Here is a 16,863-nt window from a genome sequence, read left to right as displayed (position 1 = left end):
TGGAATATATGTATCGTATAAATGTGTCTGGGTTCTGTATCCTGATTCAGAATGACTGTTAAATGTATCTTCTCCCACAATTCAAGTAATTTTATTTGGGGGTCCATGCCATTGTAAAAAGTAGTGAGTATAAGCAGAACATAGTCGAGGAAGGCAGAACAAGATGCCGCTTGGAAGGCATTGAGTAAAATCTGATTTTGACGTTTAAAATCAAAGGAGAAGCCAAAAAATCATTTTCATTTCTCTACATGCCCATCAAGCGTGTGGTTATGACTTTAAAGCATACTGAATCCCTCAACCTGACGATCCCCGTTGAATATTTTAACGTAGAGAAAGCATCTGAAACCACACATCTCCAGTAAGCTGTATGCCAAGACAGCACAGATGCCACTGTCAGTCCGGGAGAGGTACCTTTTCTTCTAAGTAACCCATTCTCACACTTCAAGCAGTCAGTGGCTAAGATTTGTTCAGAATTACTTATAATGAATAAGCAAATCGAAATTCTTGTAGATTACTAAATAAAATACTTTATATTAGAAAATATTGTGAAGTCTCCTTGGTTTAGCATTACTTTACATTCCATTAGCACAGAATCAATCTATAATGAATTAAACCTCCAAACTTATGTTTGCCATGAAATTGCATTAAAGTTATGTCATAGGGAAAGCATACTTTCTAGAGTGAGGAAGATCTGAAGAAGTTAGAGTCATGCTTTCCACTGCTCCTTTTCCCCCAGATAAGACATTATCCATCCATCATCATAAGTCATCACCCGCTGTGGTCCTTTAAAAACAGAGAGAAGGAAATTGTGAAAACAGTGTTTAATATATTTTCCAATATCCACTAGGATTCTGTTTTAGTATAGCTTTAGAGATGCCCAAAATGGAAACTTTTTTTCAAGTAGAATATTACAGATGATCATGAAGTTATCTTTCAAAAAGTTGATGCAGAGCTTCTAAGGGAATACCCTCAAAAGGTGCTTGCTTCACAAGTCTGAGATCCTGAATGTGAAGCTCAGAATATATGAAAAATGCTTGGTTTTGGGAGTGTGTCCTTATAATCCTAGCACAGGGGATACAAAGATGGATTCCTGGCTATTCAAACAAAACCAAATCCAAATTTGGTAGTGTCCTGGGTTGGCTTCTGTCCTCCACATGCACAAACATGAATATACCCTCCCACCTTTGCACATTTTAGTAAATGGAAAAAAGTAGATGTTTCATGAGACCAAAATTCTAAATTAAATCCTCCATGCTATACTCTGAAATGCTAATCATAGGTGTTCCCTATCAGTAGATTTTAGAAGCTTATATATTTTATGATTGACAGACTACTAAAAACACTGTAAAAGTTGCTTCATATTTTCCATATTAGTGCAGGAAATTAGTCATATATTTGTATATTTAAATCTGCCTTTCTAGTAAATACTGGAAAATTTAAATATTAGTTCTATTTTTTTGTATTTAATGTAGACTTCATTGAAAGGCAGCATCAGCAATCTTATGACAATATTCTTTATTAAAGTAAAAATTCAAATATGAATATAAACACTTATGTATGCTAATAGCATTCCTCATTTTACATCTTTGAGAATCTTGATAATTACTTTGTGTATTTTGGGTTGTGGAATTATTTATTTGTGCATTCCTAGTGATCAAATATTCCTTTTGATATGGCTACCATATATTATACAATATATTATACAGTGAATATATACTCATAGTTTTATACACTGAGATACATCTGAAACACTGAACATGACTTTCTTCTTAAGTAATATATTTATTTTTGAGCCTCCAAATTTCATTCTCATAGCTCAGCTTCCAGGCTTACATATAGTGATCCAGAACATGACCAAAATATAAATATTCCTAGTTACAACTTGCAGATTCTGAAATGGCTTGGTTTTCCAATAACAAAACAGTGCTATACAAGAGTTAAAGAAGCAAAGCAGTTAAAAATGAATGCTTCCAGAGATACTGCACTCTGAATTTGGCTACAATTCGAGATGAAAAAATGTTTTGCTTAAAAGGTTTGTTGAAGGGAATGTTAATTTATCCCCTCAACTATTCATAAGCATAAATAAAATAAAATATTTTAAGATACAATATATTTAAGATGCAGATAAACCACAGATTATCAGGTTGTCTGCTTTGTTTCCCTAATACTGGGATGTATTGCATGTGTCTCTACATGGCATAAGAGGACATATTTAAAGAAGAGACAAAAATGAGGAAGACTACATGGAATGTTTAAAAGAAAATTTCTATAGAAACTAAGAGCAAGATTAGCATCATACTGAAGCTGAAGAGACATTTGCTGAACAGCTGTCCTATGCTCCCTTTTAAAATAAGCAAATAAATGACATGTTGTTCCATCTCAAGAACAAAATAAAAGATATTTTGTAACATCACTGGATATTACCAGTCTAATGCTGATGTCTAAAAATCAAGTACTACTCTGGGCATGACAAACTTTTATCATCACTGAGCTATATCTGTAACATTTAACATGATTTAGGTATTTTAAAAATGGTCTCTAGATGTCTAGACCAAACCAAAATATAGCAACTGAAGCTCTTTTTTTATTTAAATTTATTAATTTGCTTGTGCGCTCTCTCCCCCTCCCTCCCTCCCTCTGTGTGTGTGTGTGTGTGTGTGTGTGTGTGTGTAGTTTTATGACATTTTCTATTTTGTTATGACAGAATGTGGGAATATGGCCTATGTTGGTCTCGAACTTAGACACTTCCTGTTTGAATCTCCTCAGTTCTAAGACTACAGGCATTTATGACTATGGACAACTTGAGAATTAAGTTTTTAAACAAATATTCATCTTATACAAACAAAACTAGATGTTCCTCAATTCATTTAAAATTTTTCATTTTTTTATGTATCAGTGTGGCTTATATAGGATTTTTTTATTGATTTGTTTAATGTTTTAATGCAACCCCCAAACTGACCATTTTCTGATAGAATTATGGTGATATACATTAGTTAACATAGGTGAGTTTAAACACCTTGATTGAGAAGCATATATTGCATAGTATGTGTTTATCAGCCACAGAATCATATTTGCATTATGAAAACAATGTTTATTTGATTCATCCTAAGTAACAGGTAAACGTGCTTAACCCCTTCCTTAATATTCAACTTGTTGCTCTAAAAGTGAGTATACCCATCTAATTTAACAAAAATAAAAATGCCCAATAGAAACTTCCCAGCTGAAATGAATAAATAAGTAACTGTGAATCTATGTGGATGGGCAGATGGCCAATAAGGAATGTAGTCTGCTAATCATAGCACAAGGGAAGAAAAGGTAAACAAGTTGATGAACAAAGTTTCATATGTAATTGAAAACATGTTGGTATTAGATACGTGAAAATCAAGATGGTAGCTAAACTAGCCACAAGAAAAAAAAATGATAACAGCAAAACTGTGTCTGTAGATGTTTGTGGTAATTGATGATAAATAAGCTTAAAAAAGAGAACAAAGTGTTGAGAAAGACACTTCTTAATAAAAGATGTATACATAGCCAGTAAATAAAAATAAGAAATTCATATGAAAATGACCAAGATTTCAGTCTTCATAGGGATCAACATGAAGACACACAAATTACAAATAGTAGTACTGAAGAAAACATTGAGAAAATGAAACCTACACATGTGATAGAAATTTATATATATACAAATTAAGTACCATTGTTGTCTTATGGTTTTATAGCTCTGGACAGATATCATGACTATTACAAGTCTTATAAAGGACAACATTTAATTGGGGCCAATTTAAAGTGTTTAGAGGTTCAGTCCATTATCATCAAGGTGGGAGCCTGGCAGTGATAAGGCAGGCATGGTTCAGGCAAAGCTGAGAGTTCTACCTCATTCATCTTCATCTGAAGGCTGCGAATAGAATACTTGTTTCCAGGCAGCTAGGATGGGGGTCTTATAGCTCACACCCACATTGAAACACCTACTCCAACAAGGTCACACCTTCTAATAGTGCCAATCCCTTGCCTGAGCTTATATGAACCATCATAATTGTATTTCTCAAGTTCTGCTCTGTTCTTTTTTTAACCAAGTTTTCTTCTCAGTTTATTTATTTTTAAATAAAAAACAATTAAACCAAGAGTTAGACAATTTAAGGTAACTTTGTTTAACAAGGCAAACAAAAGAGTTCAAGAGAACTGTGTGAAAGGGCCAACATGAAAGGGGGATAGCTGAGCATTGAGGTCTATGCTGAATTTTTCCAAGTGCTTATTAAGAGAATAGGTGAGATATTCATTACCTTTCAGGCTTCCTAAAGCACAAAGACCATCTTATTCTATTAGATATATACATTCAATGACTAATCTGTTCATTATTGCATAGTGTATTTTCCACTATGTAATAGTCATGTTCTCCAATAAAATAATTACCCATATCAAGGGGAACCATCACAAACCTCTGTGTCTCAATGTCTTCAAAGGACATCTGCCCCTTTAGAAGACTCAAATTAAAACGATTCCTTAGACTTTTGCATATAATAAAATTGATGTAGATTTGTAGACAATGACTCCCCCACTGGGGCTGACGCGTCCAAGGCAAGGGCTGGTGAACCATAGCCAGGTTCTAGAACAGGGATGAAGAGTCTCTAAAACTGGGTGCAGAGAAAACAAGAAGGAGAAATACTCTTCCCTCTCTCCCCTCCTGTGATCCATTTTCATTACATTTCATTACATTCTAGACAAGTAAACTTGGAAACCAGAAACAAAAAGAAAAAGAAAGTACACAAACCCCATTCATTTCTGCAGGGTTAGAGGGCAGAGCACTGAATACAATCAGCAGTTGTTTTTCACTCCAGATTACATCGTATTGAATGATTGGTATTTGGGTATAATTCCAACAGTATAAAATTGGAGGATAATTTAGGAATGTCTACATTTGGCTCTTCCTGTTTCTGCCAGTCCTAAAGGAGACACAAAGTAACAACAAAAGCCCCTCTATTAGAAAGAGACCTTGGGTACAAGAACATCATTTCCTCATGCAGGAAAATGCCCCAAATCCAAAACAAATCAAAATAGATTAATGTAATCAATATATTTAAATATGCATGGTTTAGAGGTTACAATAAAGACTGACATGTTTTTTAAATCAGAAAACTCTTCAGGAACAATGAGTTCTAAATACATTGTAAAGCCACATGTTTTTGAAGGACTGTTTAGCTCTTAGCACATGTCTAACTTACTCATTTGTTTTACTATTCAGATAGATTTAGCTTTATGCTCTCCACTTCCAACTAGGCCTTCATTTCTTTCTGCACCATTAAAGGCTGAATATTATGTTCAGTACCCTGCCTTTTCTCTGGGTCTTTATAAACCAGAGACACAGCTATGTCTTAGAGCTGTCTGTTGTTCATTTATTGCTTCTATTTTATTCCAAGAGAAGGAGAATGTTGGGGTGTGGGCAAGAGATTAAATATCATACCACTCTCTGAAGTATTATGTATTGTAGGATTCTAAATAATTTTATCTTAAATACTTTTCTTAGTTATATGCATTAAAAATGAAACAGAAATTTAATACTGAAACACAACAATAAGTTCAGATGCATCCAAACATTAATTTGAATTAATTCACAGCTATTATCTGGTATTTTTAATTTAGGAAAAGAGAAACTAATGAAAAGCAAACATTCATTGAGTAGAATTGTTGATGACTTAAATAAATAAACACCCCGACCCTCTCCTCAGAAATCATTTATTGCTTGTTGTCTCTGGTTTAGCCTGGATGTTTCTAAGGACTGATTTTCTGATAATAAGAAGACAAATACTATTGTTGGCTGATTATGGGAGAATTAGTTTAGGCAATACTAATTGCTAGAACTATGAGAAATGTATTCACTGCTAGCCTAATATTTACTGAGCACAGATGAAGCCATTCTTCTAAAGACTCAGGATCCCCAATTGATTCTATTGTGTGACTCTGCCAAACATTAGAGTCTTTCCAACATTTGCATCCGGAATGAGAATAAAAAATAGATCTCTGAGGTTATATGAATATTCTCAGAAGGAAATGGACACGGTCTACATTTTTCTAGACCAATTTCATTCACTGGAATTTAGCCATGAAGTCACATGTGGTTTCAAAAGAGAATAAAAAATATATAATAGTTTTGTGCCATAAAGAAAAAAAAAGGTGTCTAGCTCTACAAAATGATGACTAGCTGTATATTATAGGTGTCAGTGGAATGAAAACTTGAACGTTAAATATTGTAGGGTTGACCATAGCACTTTAAATGCTTAAGGTTAATGTTACTGTAGAGTTCACTATTAAAATATTGAATATAATGTTCTTTTCTGTGTATATAGCATAATTATCCTTAAAGAGCATAGATAAAACAAAACTTATTTATCCTTTCCTTAAATTCCAGCAAACTATCAAGAGGAGGAAAAATTTTGTCATGTGCTATTTTCTCATGGAATTTTTTAAAGCAAAAATAAAATATGAGGAATATTTTTTACTACAGTTGTAACCATAATAAACTACAAAAGAATAATTATTTCATTACTAACCAAGCAAAATAGTTTATTATTGTAGTGCTTCTGGAAATCTAAGAAACTTTGTCCTCATTAATTATGGAATATCTTCCTCCATTTAATTGGGAATGACTGAATTAATTCCTCTCCTAATTCCCCTCCTAAGGAAAGATTGAAAGTGTCAAATTTTCTGTAGTTCAAAATTAATAACCAATGAAGTATTTTTCATGCATACTACTGCTTCTTCCTTAAATTAACTATGGAAACCAACAACAAATTAAGTCATTTTTGCAGCCATCTAATGAATGTCTAACACCTATGTAAGTTAAGCTTATGGATTCATTGATGAGCGTGTTATTAACAAGACAACTATGAACAGCAGTTCCCTAGGACACATGAGCCTTTACCTCGTGCTCATTCTATGCTAAAGATGCTCATACATCATTAGAAATATTGCTCCTCAATGTTAGTATTATTGTACACATTTTATAGTAAAGACACTTAGACTCAGAGATGGACTGAGTAAGTGTCCAGGAGTCTTGTTTTGGAATAGCAGAATGGAATCCAGGCATCAAGTCCTGCAGTTAGTACACATACCCAGACCCGAACTACTCTTCTCAAAGTTCCGTATCAGTAGACTCTATTACATTGTCTAATTTTAAATTTATGCCATTACATATGTACTCTCACTTCCAGTTTCTAATAATACCATAGTTTCCTAGCAGGGAAACATTGCCCTTTTTTTTTTTATTTCCTTTTCAAGTAGGGTGATGGTTTGCTGGCTTTTCAAAGTGTGTAAACAGTGCCATCTTCTGTCGGTGTGTTCACAGCACTTGAAAATGAAGATTTGACAGATCGAGTTAATTCAGAACCTTGACTAGAAGCAAGGAATCTGGAGAGTTTACAATCTTGGCACAAATGCACATCTCTGAACACTTGCAAAAGACTAATTGTTGAAAGGCCTCAGTTGTTGGAAGGCCTCAATAGGCAGGGCCATGTGAAAAACCTTGTGGTATGATTAATTATTTGAATAGCCATTCAAATGACACAGTGAATAGGGAAGAGATACAACAGAAGCAGATGCCAAGTGATTATAATGATTCTAGGTCAATATAATCCAGGGTGTAAAATAAGCAGTTTAGTTGTCAGATCTTCCATTTGTGCATGCATGGATTTCAGTCTTCACCTTTGATAATCCCACTGGGCCTTATCAACAAGCACCTATGTCAAAGAAAAGAATAGGAAGATAGAAAAAAAGAAAATATTAAGCTTTGAGTTCTCAACATTAGAAACCATTTTTCACTGCATGTGGAGCATAGTTAACAAAACTGAGGAGTGTACAATGACATAAATAAAATTGTGTGACGTTAAACCATCAGTCAAAACTCCATATTCTCTCTCTCTCTCTCTCTCTCTCTCTCTCTCTCTCTCTCTCTGTCTCTCTCTCCCTGCTCCCCCCTGTGTGTGTGTGTGTGTGTGTGTCTGTGTCTGTGTCTGTGTCTGTGTGAGTGAAGAAAAGAATATGGAGAGTACATAATTTTGGCATAAATGTTCAGCATCTTTGAGCACTTGCAAAGCACTTTGCTATGCAGGGGCATGTGAAAAATACTGTGGTATGTGCAACAGTATTTATACATACATACATACACACATATGTATATATGTATATATTATATATTACATATTATATATTATATATTACACATTACACATTACACATTACACCATATATCATTTATCATATATAATACATCATACATCATACATCATATATCATACATCATATATCATATATTATATATTATATGTTATATATTATATATTATATATTTATTAGATGTTATATGTTAGGTGTTATGTGTCATGTGTTATGTGTTATATGTTATATGTTATATATCATATGTTATATATTATATATCACATATCGTATGTCATATATTGTATATTATATATTACATCTTAAATGTTACATGGTACCTATTACCTATTACACATTACATATTTATTATATATTATATCTTATATGTCATATGTCATATATCACTTATATATCACATATTACATATCATGTGTTATGTGTCATGTGTTACATGTCACGTGTTATATGTTATATGTTACGTGGTATGTGTTATGTTATGTGTTATGTGTTGTGTTATGTGTTATATATTATATATTAGATATATTATAGAGAGATGTATATAGATAGCTCTTACAAAATAAAACTTTGAATTAAAATTTAAGTTAAGACCTATGTAAACCATTTAAATATTTCTATATCTAAATTTTCTTAGTAGTATTATTTAAAATGTATATATTTAAAAATATATAATTTATTTCATGTTTCTAGAATTCAGTTTCTTCCTAAGGAATTTAGTGATACATTAGAAACTTCAAAGGGACAAGACAGACAATAGAAGCTATTTTGGTCAGGAAGCCCTGAAAAATGACAAAGCAAAGGTACACATAAAAGAAAGCTACCACCACTGTTTGTAAAAGTGTGAAATTTCATAGACAAATACCCTATTATCTTACTTGTATGTAGGAGAAAAAGATGGATATCTAAATGTTGACCATGAGTGTCGGTTACCAATGATCACAGAAATGCTGTGGAGTGGCTTGTGCATGTGACATTGATTCTCAAATGCTATGTTATATTTAGAAAAGAAAAAAAAGCTGTGATGTATACTTGTAAAAAAAAAAGGACAGCTATCTTATATATATCAGAATATTTTAAAAATGAATGAAAATGTTTTTGAACATATCTACCCTAATTAAATAATGAATTCTGAGTAAATAAATATTTTCCTTTATTCGAATATGACACAAACTATACATGTATAAAACAATATATGGTATCCCACAGTGTATGTGACTTTCATGACACACACTAAAAGAAGAGAAATAAATCAGAGGATGACTTGTTGAGAAGAGTAACACAAGTCAGGGAAAAGGTGACAGAGCAGAGTCGTGCATGGGTAAAAACATGTAAAACATTAAGTTGTTAAAGAATAAAAATATTAAAAATAAACACAATTATGTCTTTGTAGGATGCATTTACACAACATTATTCTGCGTGCTTGAAGACAAAGTAGATTTAGCAACTACTTCTGGATAGCATACAATGTACGGGTAAAATTTTTCCATGACTACTTAACAAAATATTCATTTAACTTTTCTTAATTTAAAATATACTTCTCTGCACCTATATGCTTGTTTGGGCCTCTTATTGAAAGAATAGATCCTTCTTAACGTTTACCAAAGTAAATCTCATTTTATAAAAACAAAATTGCCTTCCAAATCTACCAAATCTTTCAAAACATTGTATTATTGATGGTTTTACTGTGTGAGTGGTCAGTGCTATAGGAGGAAGATGAAATTGAAATTATCCAGACAACCTGGTAGCATTTCTCTAAGAAGGCTGCCTAATGCATGACAGGTTATGAGGTTTAAAGAGAGTCCCATAACCTGTGAGTTTTCTCCAGGTGTGAGGATGTGACCCACTGCTTTCTCTATTCCACATTATCAAGAGGTTTTGATTTGCACTTTGTATTAAACGCAATTTTTAAGACTTCAAATTTCTTTTTAATTAGTTGATCAACTCAAAAAATATATCTTCCCTAGTTTGGCATACTGGATTATTCTGGAAACTCATTAAATACCAGTGTGTCATCCTTTCTGATAATAATCATACAGTTATTATGTGATACTGTACACATAGTGTGTTAACATGGACAGTAACTACTCTCATCTGAAAAAATGCATATAAATACTCATTAGATATTTTAGCTTGTTTAGAGCTAAAATTCTCTGACATTCTTCATGAATTTGTTTCGAATGCATACATGCTATGAATTATTCCCGTGGATACATGAATCATAGGGCTCTTCCTTTTCTGACTTTTCTCTCAGTTTGGAAATGATTTCAAGTCTCTTGGACAAGAACAAGACAAACTTTTGGGAGGATGTGTGTGCTAGCACCTACTATGGCTGCTTCAAACCTTCTTACATCAATCATCACAAAGATTATATGTGTTCTACCATGCTTGTGTTCACGCATTCCTCCTAGGCTATAGTTCTGGAAAATGGTAGAAACCAAAGTGCAATGAAGCAATCCATTACACACTGGAGTACAAGTCACTGGGGAATAGAGAGTGTGTATAGTACTCTAAGTCCTAAGCACAAGCTTTGTTTTGTTTGTCACCCTTACCATCTGTTCTGACTAGGGAACATGGAACAGATAGGTCCAAAGTCTTTTCTCCAAGGTGTAACTTGTTGGGTCACTTCTGATGTCTGTTCTTTACTGTTTCCTCCATTTGTATGTGTCTCATACACACAATCATCTTAAGGTGAAAGCATCAGAACCAGCAGAATCTGCAGTAGTGTTGACACAGCCTCAGCCTTTAATGATACCACAGTTAAGTGCATTCACTAAAATTAAAACATACATAGATCTGAGGCCACGTATAAATCTTTAGTATCTCTTAGTTAATGTTTGCTATGTGTTTTTGCACTTCCTTCCAATCTTCATGAAGTCATAGAAAATTTCTCAGGGCATTTTCATTCCATTTATTCAGTGTTCTCAATGTTATGCTGTCATCTCTAAGAGTAAACAAGTTGATGCCTAACATATGCAAAAGTCCTTATTAGATAATGATCTATGCATGCAATCCTTAAAAAAAAAAGAAAGAAAAGAAAAAGTAGAGCTAGCTCCATGTGGAAAAGTACTTCTTCTTAGTATAATAGAAGCCAAGAAGTCTGCTATTTTCCAAAGTCTCACAGAGGGAATATTACATAGTTGATATTCAAAACCAAACACAATAACCTATTAGCTTAACTTTCACATTCCTTTGTGGGGGATAAAAATGATCCACAGAGAAGGAATTAATTTTTCTTTGCAACAACCTCTTTCTTTAATCTATCCTTCTTTTTCAATAAACATAACTAATCTAATAGTGCTTTCAAACCTTCTACAGAAATCAATAGTTTATATAGTTTACATTTTCTCTTAATCCTTGAATTGGCTAGGGTTTTAAAAGTAATGAAATCAGAATTTATTTGAGATACATAGTTACTATACAAGTATCAGTAGAAGTTTGGTGACCCGTTGAAAATAGAATGTTCAGGTTTAACATTTTTATAGCATGAGTTTTGTTATCACCTAATGCACTTAAATTCAATTTGTGTGGCATATTTATTTTGAATTATTATCTCACATGCCTTTAATAGCTTAGTCATATGTCAGTATATTCATTTTTAGGGTACTGAAATAATACTCCATGGGATGAATTGATAAAACAGAACAAAATATTTTTTTCTTTTCTAAGGATCACAAATTAAGGGTAAACAAGGGTTAGAGCTGGAGAGAAGGATGAGAATTTAAGAATACCTGTTCTTAGAGGCAGGTGGATTTCTGAGTTCGAGACCAGCCTGGTCTACAGAGTGAGTTCCAGGACAGCCAGGGCTACACAGAGAAACCCTGTCTCGAAAACAAACAAACAAACAAAAAAAGATTAGCCTATAGACAGGTCTATATTTAAGAATACCTGTTCTTTCACAATACCAGTGCTTGGCACCCAGTGCCTATCGAGTAGCTCACAAAATCTATAATTCCAGTTTCAGGAGGTCTTGTTCCCTCTTCATAAAGAAGACTACAACCCAGGCTAAAGAATTTTTATTTGTGTGAAAAAGAAGGTGCCACTGGAGACGTTGAAGTTGTTGCAAAAGAAAGCCAATTTGATCTTTAGTTTAAACAGTTCATCAGGTTTGATGTAGACAGAGAAAAGATATTTTCTTATGTCACAGAATATTTTGACTAGTTGAATGACATAAATTGAGTATGAAAAGTACTGGTGCTGTGACAATAGGCAGAAAGAAGTGCTGTAGCTAGGAAGCAAGAATTTTGAATGTCAAGAAAAAGACATTAGCAATTATGTGTCCATCAAGCGATGATCTTACTACCTTGGGATCTGAGTAAAGGAGAAACAACTTCTAGAGTTAGCAAGTGATTCAGTAGAATTTAAGGTATGAATGAAAACTAACTCAAAAGAGTCACAGCATTTATAAGAACCAAGAGTTCTTACACCTTAAATGCAGGCTGGAAATTAAGTCAATGAAGCTGAACAATAATAATAACAAAAATAACTGAGATGGCCGATGAGAATCTATCACTACTAGCCTTTAGAATAAGATAAATATTTCAAAACTAATGAAATGATCACGAGCCTGAAAAGAAGAGTAACAGATCTTCAGTGTTTAAACACACACACACTCACACTCACACGCACACACACACACACACACACACTCACACGCACACACACACATATACACACACACACACATACACACACGAAGTCTAAGAAGGGTTTAATGTGTATGTGCCTCTGTGTGTGCGTGCGTGTGTGTGTGTGTGTGAGAGAGAGAGAGAGAGAGAAAGAGAGAGAGAGAGAAGAGATATGGGTAGATACATACATACATACATAATACATAGAGATGTGTGTATGTATGTATGTATATATATATATATATATATGTTTAGGTATATGTGTACTCTAATAAAAATATTTATATTTGTGTTTAATTTTTAAATGGAAATGTCATTGTAGAGAGTTTTTGGCTTAAAATATGAATGTAGTACTTGGCAAAATTTTCTTTTAGTAAAGATGTTGCTTTACCAATAACAGTGACATTAGAGAAGATCTGTTGTACAATGGAGACATTAGGAGCTAAAATAAGGAAGCTAAAACCCCACATTGCACCAAGAATCCATGAGAAATGCTTGGTTTTTCCTTCATATTCTAGGGAAATTGGAAAGTTGCGATAAAAGTCATTTGTGAATGAAGAATACACCTAGCAAGGAGTAGCTAGAACGGATAGACATTTCACTGATAATGGCTGCAAAGATACAGTCTACATTGTAAGATTTTTTTATAGAAATGTAAACTGGAAGTCACCATTCTCAGATATTTGGGTAGTGGTATATCAATAAAAGAACTTATATTCAATTGTTTTGCTAGCTAATACAAATGTACCCTAGTTTGTGACTTCAGTAGTTTGACTGCACATATAGCAGTCTTGAAACAAAATCCCCACAGCAGGGATGGATAGAGAAGATGCCCATAGCCAGAAATGATGTTCCAAGAATTCGGTGAAGTGCACATAAGCTCACAAATGGAAAACTAGTAGTAGCCAATATAGTAGAAGCAGTGGTTTTATCTGACCTCCAGAGTCACCAGTGTCTTGCTCATAAATGATACTTTAAAATGTAGGGCAGGTACTGGAAGGACTGAACTTCATGATCTCAGTGGCATCAAGCAGGTGACCATTCTATCCATCGAAAAATAGGAGGACAGAAACAGAAGCACAAGTCAAGACAGACTACACAATAAAGAGTTTAATTAAAGGTTTGCACAAAGTTAGTACACAATTCATGTTGAAAAAGGATTGTGAAAGTCTAGGGCTCCTGGAGAAAAAGCAAATGTCGACCCTAGAATTTCTAGTCTCTGTTCATAGTTTATACTCAGCACCTTCTTCAGCTTTTTTTCTTCTAAACTTGGCCTTGTTTGTTGAAAGTATACATAGGTTATCTCATCTGTACTCCTCGTCCCATCTAGTCTTTAAAATCTCATCTCTAGTCAATAAAACTAAGCATAAAATACATATAGATTTTAAACATAGAAATTGTTACCAAGTTAGAATAATACGTTAAGCTTGCATTGGCCCATTGAAATACATATGACTTTAAAGTAGGAAAATTTTAAGTATTTATTCATAGCTATGTGTTGATCTCGCAATGCTCAAGGCAGAAATGAAACCAAGTAAGAAAACAGAAAGACCCTAGAATACTAAGTAACTTTTGAAATAAAAGCCAAACATTATCTGCTTACTTCAAAGACTACCTTATGATGTAGGTAATTTAGTACGCTGCATAAATTTGACATTTTAGAAGACCAGTGGATGTAAATGGTGTTAGCCTATCACTTAGGAAAAGATAGTTTAGGAGATTTGACTATAATGAATCCCTCAGTATATCTACTCTTTGCCAACATGCTTCTATAAATAAATCCCACTTCCTATGGTACCCTCCTAAAATAAAACAGTGGTTCTTTTGGAACAAAGAAGATGTTATTCCTTAGGCCAGAGCCCCTTTTAGCACACTGTGGGCCCCACCTGAAACAGTTAGGGGACTTTTCTTATGGAAAAGTGTAGACAACAAAAAATAAGATATGCTGTGCAATTAACTAAATAATTCACTTACAATATCTATGAGAAAAAAAATCAAGAAATTAGCAGCTTCGAAATGATCTGTCAGAACCACAATGTACTTTGGGCTGCCTAAAAACTTACTTCGTGCTTTGACAAAGTCCTTTTAATAAGGCTGAGGAGTCAGTTTTAAATCCCACTGGGATATTTCTCACTGTGAAGAGGCATTAGTAGGATTGCTGAGACTTAGTTGATGCTAGTTACAGGAAGCCAAATCTCAGAATTATGCATTTGATGTTTTATGAAGTATGACCTCACAGAGCTTCAGGGCACTCACTTTGCACTTGTAACAGTATTTTAAGCAGAAGGAAGAGAAAAATAGGACCTGTCATCTTGCTCCATTAGATATTATTCAGTAGCCCATACGACTGATTAACTCACTGTCAAATTCTATTGGAAGTAGGACCAGACGTGCCTGCTTCAAAAGGAAAATCACCAAGTCTGTCAGATGAGATAAACAAGTTTATGAGACAAGTAGAATTGATTGCATTGTTTCTGGCAAATATAATACTGGAAAATTTCCTGTTTCAACAACAGCAACAAAAGTCTGATTTTTTTTCTTCTATTTCTATTGCAGTCAGTATTCCAACAACCCTGTATTACAAACTTAAAAGAAACACATTGAGCCTCAGTTCCTCCAATGGGCTTAGAAGACAATAAAAATAAATAAATAAATAAATAAAATAAATCACCACCAACAAAATCAAACAAAAAAATGGCCTTTCTTGGACTGAAAAACCATGAAATAAGGGCCAAAATATATTTTGTTGTTGTTGTCTTGCATAAGTTATGCCAACCTAACATTTGAGTGTTTTCTCTTGTGAAATTCATAGCTCTATCAGATTCATTACATTTACAGTGCTGAAAATTATTGTAAGGTGCTTCTAATTAGTGAAAAGTTAAAATTCTTTTTAAATGACTTTTTGTACGAATTAAATTTAAGGTAATTTATAATTCTAGAAAGGATTAGTCTTATCCTATCGATTTTGTTACTTTTACATTATTATTAATAAGTATTAAATAATATGGAATAATTGTTAATCATTAAATTTTAATATCACATAACAATTATATGTATGTGTATGTGTATATGATGTATATGTATATGTTGTATATGTATATGTATGTGTATGTGTACGTGTACGTGTACATGTACATGTATGTATAGGTTTAGTAATCAAGTGCTTTGGAAAAGTTAGTCCTAGAATAGGAGATTTCTACACATATAGTAAGTATTGATATCTATAATATTTAAAAGAATTCTGCCTCAGAATTTTATACTGAACACTGGATTATAAAATTCATATTTTTTTCTACCTAACAAAGTAGGCATTAATGGGGTATTAGTTATGGGAAAAGGAAATCAAGCAGCTGAAAGAGTCAGATGCAGCTATTTACACCCAATCAATGGACAGAAGCAGCCGACCCCTGTTGTTGAATTAGAGAAGGCTGAAAGATGCTGAGGACTAGTAGTCTCAATTAAACTGAGGACCCCTGAGACCTCTCAAACTCTGGATCACCACCAGGCAGCACACACCAGCTGATATGAGGCCCCCAGCACAAACAGAGCAGAGGACTGCTGGGTCTGTGTTCATTCAGAGATGATGCACCTAACCCTCAAGACACTGGAGACTATGTGAAGTCCCTAGTCTAACTTAAGACAGTGTAAATTTTACTACTGTGACTCTCCCCATCAACATTTATTGTATCTCACATATTTTATGCTATATTTTAATTTGTCTTGATGGTTGATCACTCCTTTTTAAATTTTTGTTTTTCATTGGAATTGTAAAAGTATAATTTATAATCACTAGGTATGTGTGAATTTTTCATGTGTTTTTCTTTTCCTTTTCTTTGGATTGGGGGAATGTTGGCTTTTCCCTCGCTCTGGATCCATCCATTTGTATTGGCCTAGACCCCTTTTCCCCCCATAGCCCTCTTACCTTATTGATTTATATTTGTCTTTCAGATTCCACTTTGTATTTTACACCATGTGTGAATCAAAAAGAACTCTATAAATTTCCTATTGGTTATTATAATGAATTGTTGTTTTTATTTTAAAGTTTATAACCATGATTAGAATTAAAGTTCTT

Source organism: Apodemus sylvaticus, chromosome 15, assembly GCF_947179515.1.
Source record: "Apodemus sylvaticus chromosome 15, mApoSyl1.1, whole genome shotgun sequence".
Taxonomy (NCBI): domain Eukaryota; kingdom Metazoa; phylum Chordata; class Mammalia; order Rodentia; family Muridae; genus Apodemus; species Apodemus sylvaticus.
The sequence above is the reverse complement of the archived record's forward strand: the minus strand, read 5'-3'. Positions refer to the sequence as shown.